This window comes from Salminus brasiliensis, chromosome 13 (genome assembly GCF_030463535.1).
Source record: "Salminus brasiliensis chromosome 13, fSalBra1.hap2, whole genome shotgun sequence".
NCBI lineage: Eukaryota > Metazoa > Chordata > Actinopteri > Characiformes > Bryconidae > Salminus > Salminus brasiliensis.
Window position 1 is genome coordinate 24,700,603 of NC_132890.1, and position 7,501 is coordinate 24,708,103.

Here is a 7,501-nt window from a genome sequence, read left to right on the forward strand (position 1 = left end):
CAAAGCATCTGCACACCTGTGATGACATCTGATTCATTTTCTCATTACACCTAGGCAGTGAATCAGCCGCGCTGCCCTAGTATGTGTATTTCTCCACTGATGTCTTTGTGCATATTTTTAAATGAGATTTAAATTACTTTTATGTGGTATGTCTCATTCCTTACATTCAGTGGATGATACTGACGCATACACCGATCAGCCATAACATTAAAACCACCTGCCTAATGTGTGTAGGGCCAAAAAAGCTCTGACCCATCAAGCTATGGCCTCACAAGACCTCTGAAGGTGTCCTGGGGTATCTGGCACCAAGACCTTAGCAGCAAATCCTTTACGTCCTGTATGTTGTGATGAAGTGAGGCTCATGTCCTTTCTACTGATCTTTTGTCAGTGGTTTTGATGTTATGGCTTATGAGTGTAAATCCTATCCTAATTAATCCTAATTAGTATTGGTGAAAGGTGACATCCTTATAAAAAATGAATAAATCAAATTATATTATTACTACATATTACATGTGTATTGGCCGGTAGACACCACTAGAGAGTGTGAGTCACTCAGTGGTTTCAGGGATGTTATATGACCTGACCATTTGACCATTTAATGTGAGAATACGTGGTTTGCCAAGTTGGGTACAACCATCATTTTTTTGCAAGAATGATAAAAATCACTGTATGTTTAAGAATGTAACTTTAATAGATTAATTATATCCGAAATGACTATGATCCAGTAACTAGCAACTAGTTTTTTAGTACTAATTATTCAGTATCTTCTATGAATTATTCAGTAACCACCATGAATTATTAAGTATCTCCTACGAATGATTAGAAACCACCATGAAATATTCAGTATCTACTAAGAATTATTAGAAACCACTATGAATTATTCAGTATCTACAATGAGATTTTCAGTATTTTCTAAGAATTATTTAGTAACCACCATGAAATATTCAACAGTTACCATGAATTATTCAGTATCTAAAATGCATGATTTAGTAACCATTTTGAATTATGCAGTATTTGCTATGAATTACTCAGTGGTAGGCATACATGATTATGTGTCAAATAATCACTAACTACTATGAAATATTCAGTATCTGCTGTGAATTATTCAGTAACCACCATTATTTATTCAGTATCTACTACTTATTGCTCAGTATCTACTATGATTTATTTAATAACCACTATGAATTACTCAGTATCTATTCTGAATTATTATTTAGTAATCATTGTAAATTAGGCAGTATTTGCTATAAATGATTCAGTACAGAGCATTAATTAGTCAGTATCTGTTATTAATTACTCAGTAACTACTATGAATTATTTAGTGTCTACCTTTAACTAACGTTTATGAACCAACCATGTTCACTACCACCGTGAATGATTTAGTATCTACTATGAATTATTAAGTAACCACCATGAATTATTGAGTATCTACTGTATCTAATTGCTCAGTAACCACTACTAATATCTAGCTTATGTTGTTGGAGGGTGAGAAATTGGAAGTATGGGCCCAGATACAGGCCTTCGGGGTTTTACTCTGGTTAATACTGTTTAATAGTGGATTTATAAAACAAGCGATTCTATCGCTATGACGTTTTTGTGTAACAGTTTTATATAAGTCAAGTTTACTGTTATTAGTTTTTCATATGCATTAACATGCGAAACACAATTAAACTACAAAGTCTTTCTCCACTGTAGTGCTGGAGTTTGATAATGGACAAGTTGACGTAAACTGAACACATATTCCACTGAACATTCAGTGTGGGGGCAAAGAGTCAAATTCAATTTGCGTGACGCATTAGTCAGTAAGTGATGTATTCACACCCAAAAGAGCTGACATTTTACCCATATTGTTGTTGTACTTCGTAAGCACTGAATCCCATACACCCGCTAATGAAAGAGGTCATTTATAGAAAACTGACATGGATTTAAGTGACTGTACCAACTAGTAAATAGCCCTCTGTGTGATGCAAGCTTATAGAGCGGAGAGGCGTTGGGGGCCATCCAGCTTTCTGTCTCCAAAATATCACGCAATTACCATCCCCGTAAATACATTAAGCATCCCATGCCAACGCATCTTTAAATACGCCGTGGTGACGACTTCACTAGTATTGTGTTCATCAACATCAACGCGGCAGCCAGGTCTATATTTGCATCTTGGCAGACTCCTTATACAAGCCCACCCCCCTCCTTAGCTCTGCCAATCTCACTGGATCTATCACTTCCACAGCGCACCCCCCCACCCTGGCGAATACACCCCCACACGCTGCACTACAAATCTGGCTCTATTCCTGGAGCCGCCCCCGGTGGTACCGCGCTGAATTACTATGGCTGGCAGGAACAGGCAGCAGAGCCGTGTCACTGCAGCCTGGCAGCCAGATCAATGAGGGGAAAATGGAGTGGGCCGAGGGAGGGGAGGGAAAAAAAAGAGGGAGATGAGAGGAACACAGATGGAGGGAGGTGGACAAACAGTTGGAGGAATCTATTCTTTCCCCCAGCACGTCAGAGAACGCCACAGAAACACATGTTCTTCAAGATGCAGAATCTTCATCCTCATCAAGGAGGACAGTCATATGTAAGGTTTGGCCAGGGGTCTGGGGGCCTGGTTCCTGTAGCAATCCGTATTCCCATAACTGGCAGAGCCTAGAGGTGAGGACCAGTTCTTCAGTATCAACCCCACCATGTTCTTCAGTCGCCATCGCAGCTTTCTGTAGTGCAATGGGTTTGTGTAGATTTTGGGGGGGACACCCCTTTACAGAGTCTGGCTGCTTTACAGCTCAGTTTTTGGTTCTGCTGGAATTTCTGTTAGAGGAGGAACAACAGTTCACAGTTTCTCACTTCCATGTACTCCATGAACTCTCATTATTACACTATGCCAAGATAAAGACAGTTTGATATTCTAGGACCCATTTAAAACCAATGTATGAGTCTTAAATAGCTTTGAGAAGAAAACCACCAAACCATTATTCAGGCAAAGCCTTCACTTCTGAAAAGACAATTAAGCATTGAAAAAAGTACCCATTATAGTCATTATAATCATACTATTTTGCACATTTTTGAGGTGTTCCCTTAATTAATCAAAAAAAAAAAAAAAAAAACCCATAGAAAGAGAACCTTTATGAACAGTGTATTACTATTAGAAGCACGTTGACCTTGTGATGCTGCAAAAGTGCCTTGGAGACAGATCTAACTTGCACATCTTCTATAGCTGTTTCTATACTGTCACAATTCCCCAAACTATGGGGCATCAATGACTTTCCTGGAGCTGGTATAGAGATGAAAGACTTAGAAACTCATTGAGGGTTAGCACGGAATGACGAAGCTCATATTTCATCTCAGCAGTCCGAGCAGAAAATAAGAAAGAACACCCCCCGAAAGTGTTCTTTGTGCCTGTAATTCAGTGGTATTCACAAAGCACAAGTGAAATAAAATGCCCTTGTGTTCTGGGACAGACTGATTCACTTTGTCTGCAGGAAGCTGTCATTACATTTTCCTCTGGCTGGAACACACTGAACCAGTCTGAATTGTAAGTGAATTCTAAGTCGTGTTACAGGTATCAAAAGTATAGCTAAAACGAAAGAAAGCAAAAATATCATCTAAGATTGCTTTGTCACAGTATGGCAAAATACCTGGCATGAATGTATGGTATTTCAGGAGCTTATTCATCAAGGTCGCTCAGGTTGATTTACTGCACTTTTATATCTGACACACTGCTTGTCCTGCTTCCATTTTAACCTGCGTTGGTGTCAGTGAATATGCCTCTAGTTAAGATTTTGTTCGCTGAGGTTTTTCTTGTATATAGGAGGCGTCACACGATAAACTTCTAGCTCCAAATTGGCAACTTTAGAGGAGACGAGGGAAAAAAATGTATTTAAAAAGATTCAGGTCACTCTTGAGCATTTCTATTGGTCCATTCATAGTGGAATTTAGAAACTATGTAAAGAACAACTGCCAGATTCACATTCACATGTCAAAAAGGAAAAAATGCTTCTTGAGGAAGTATTTAACCAGACCAAGAACCATTTCTACATTCAAATGGTTGTTTGAGTCATGGTTCCGTACAGACCATTGTCCTGAAGAACAGAAGAAGGAAAAATCCTTTCAATGGAAGTCAGTGTACAAATATTTCATTCCATGTCTTTTTTTTTTTTTAATTTTTAAAAATATTTTCATCCATTTTCTCCCCAGTTTGGTTGCCAATAATCCAACTCATACTCTCCCCTTATTACATGCAATGCTCTTGCTACTGGGAGGGTGAAGACTTGGAGCGTGCCTTCTCCAACGTACTCGGAAGAAAGCTCTGTGTAAAAAAAAGTGCCATCAACTCACCCTAGAAAAGGAAGGCCAGTTGGGCTCTCTCGGGGCCCCGGCTTCTAATGGCTAGCACTAGCGTTCTTCTAGTCATGGTGACAGCACCTTATTCTGCTTATTCTATTTTTATTCAATTTTCTACCCAATTTGGAAAGCCAATTACCCCTGAATTCCCCCTATCACTAGTAATACCCCCAACACTTGGAGGGTGAGGACTGGCGTCTCCTTTGACATAGAAGCCAGCCACCGCCTCTTTTCAAACTGCCTCATTAGGCATCACTTGCAAGAAAACACAGCTACCCAGCTCAGATACAACAGCTAAAAGACACCTGTGCTGACCACCATCACACTGGGAGTGCAAGAGAGCAAGGCCCTTTGTGCTCTCTCAGACTTCGGCTGCTGATGGCAAGCAGCATGACCTATGAGTCAAACCAGCGATCCTCAGATCATAGTGGCAGCACTTTAATCCACCTTTCTATTGGTCCAATCTTGAATTTCCACGTCTGCCACAAGATAAAGAACAGTTGTCAAATTATATGAAAAGCTTATAAAAGTAAAAAGCCCAGTTATTACCTTCTGAAAGAGAAGGTCAGGGTTGGCACAATAGCATGTACATGACTAGACAAGGAAAGGCCGGTGTGTAGAGCATTTTGTGGTGTACTGGTGTCCTCAGAATGCTGAAGACTTGTTGATGCTGTGTGGACATTTGAACGATCTCTACAAGGATTGTTTTTGTAGTAGTTAGAAAAAGTAATAGAGGCCAAAATGAATCTTTTGGTCCCAGAAGTTACAGTAATGGTTTGAGTTTTGGGACTTGTAAATACTCAACAACGTCTTCCAGGCAAACTAGTGCTTGTGTCACATTCAGCTGCCTGATCTGGCCCTGGCCCTAGTCTGAGAGTGGTAGAGAGGTCAGATCACACTCTGGGCTGTGTTGTGTGTGTTCCTGGATTCAACTGGAAGTTTCTCAGCGTGTGGCCCCCTCACACCAGTCCAGACCTTGTTAGAGCAGATATTTAAAGGGTGAGAAGGAGAGAACCAAAGAGAACTGGACTAGATTGAGGCTCTGAGTGAAAAGACAGACGCAGAGCTTTTCCGACAAAAGCAATGAGAGTGGAAGAGGAAAAGAGAAAAGTGACAGGTGTGGATGTGACTCTCTCTCTTTCTCGTTCTCTCTTCCACTTCCTCTTGCTCCCTTCCCAGAGGCGCTTGGACTGTTGCCGGGGGCAACCTCTGCTCAGTCTCCTATAAATACGCTTCTATAAATAGGAGTTTGGGAGAAAGGACAAGAGTGTATAAAAAGTGTGTGAGCAAGCATGCGCCACTGTGTGTGTGTATATGAGAGAGAGAGAGAGAGAGAGAGAGAGAACCGGAGAGGGAGGGGAAGTGGCAGCATGCTGAGACAGTTACTAGAGAGAGCAGTGGATGTAGGGAGGGAGGAAGGGATGGATGGAGGGAGAACGTAGCGGAGGAGGGAGCGATGGCGTGATGACGCCGTGCGTGGCGTCAGAGCGATAAGAATAGAGGCGATGCGTGCAGCGCTGCTGAGACATCGCTTTTAATACCCACAGTCACTCTCCTAGCACAGTGTGTGTGTGTATATGTGTGTGTGTGTAGGTGTAGGGATACGCAGAGCATTATTTAATATAGAAATGTCCCACTATGAAAGCAATGGTTTGTGTTTATATTTGGAAGAACCCAGAAACACACAGATGTCCAACGGAAGAATATAGAAATACATATTTCAAAAAGAATATGTTTAGTTTTCACAGTCCACACCAATACATATTTTGCTTTAGGCTTTAAAGACGCTGGCTGCATTCCAGCGCTCTTCACATACCTACTGGGAATCTTAAAAGCAGCACATTGTTGAAATGTGAAACACCGTTTGAGCTAGACTGGCTAGAATAGAAACAGGAATGCTCAAAATATAAAAAGATAAAGGACAGACTGAAAAAATATAATTAATATAAAATAGAAATACACAGTGTACGTCCAAAGGTTTATAGACACCTGCTCGTCTAACATTTCTTCTAAAATCAAGGCTACTAACAGAGGTTTAATCCCACTACTGCTGTTCTGGATCACAATCATCACTCTAAACTCTCTAATCTTTCCAACTCATTCGGAAAACGTGAATGTCTAAAAAGCTACGATTTTAGAAAGTTCCAGGAAGGTTCTGTACAGCGCATCTGATCATTATTAGAACGTTTCTCACACGTCAACCTCAGTTAGACCAACACTAACCACCTGCTTAGTACTGAGTAGGTCCCCTCTGTGTCACCACAACAGTTCTGACTATTCAAGGCATGGACTTCACAAGACCACTGAAGGCGTGTGAATGTCTAAAATGTGGTCTTGTGAAGTCCATGCCTTGAATAGTCAGAACTGTTGTGGTGACACAGGGGGGACCTACTCAGTACTAAGCAGGTGGTTAGTGTTGGTCTAACTGAGGTTGACGTGTGAGAAACGTTCTAATAATGATCAGATGCGCTGTACAGAACCTTCCTGGAACTTTCTAAAATCGTAGCTTTTTTTAGCCTGTGGTATCTGGCACCAAGTCGTTAGCAGAATATCCTTTGAATCCTGTGTGCTGAGGTGGGGTTTCTATGGAATGCATCAGTGAGCCTTGGGTGACCATGACCCTGTCGCTGGAGCACCTTTTGTAGGTACTGACCACTGCAGATGCTGTGACCCAGTCGTACAGCCACCAGAATTTGGTTCTTGTCAAAATGTCTCAGACAATGTTCCCTGCTTTTAACACATTACTCTCAAGAAATGACTGTTCACCTGCTGCCTAATATAGTCCACTCCTTGACAGATGCCAATGTAGATGATAATCAGTGTATTAATGTTTCAATGTTAAGTTTTAAAAACGTACCATATTGAACATTCTAAGTTCTAAAAAATGTAACCAGAAATTGTTAGCTGGGACTCCACAGCCAATGCTGGAGGGCATTATATCCTTTAGCTCAGCCTGGCATTAGACATGTGGCTTCTGACCATAGCATTCTTTTGGAAATGCTTTTTTATGGAGGTTAAACAAGCTGAAGACCAGTGTCAGCATTAGGGGCACTTTCAAGTAGCTAATTTCTGTTATTGGAAGGTGTCTACAAATGTTTGGACATGTAGTGTAGCACATCTAGGTAACATACAGAAATGTATAATATATATATATATATATATATATATA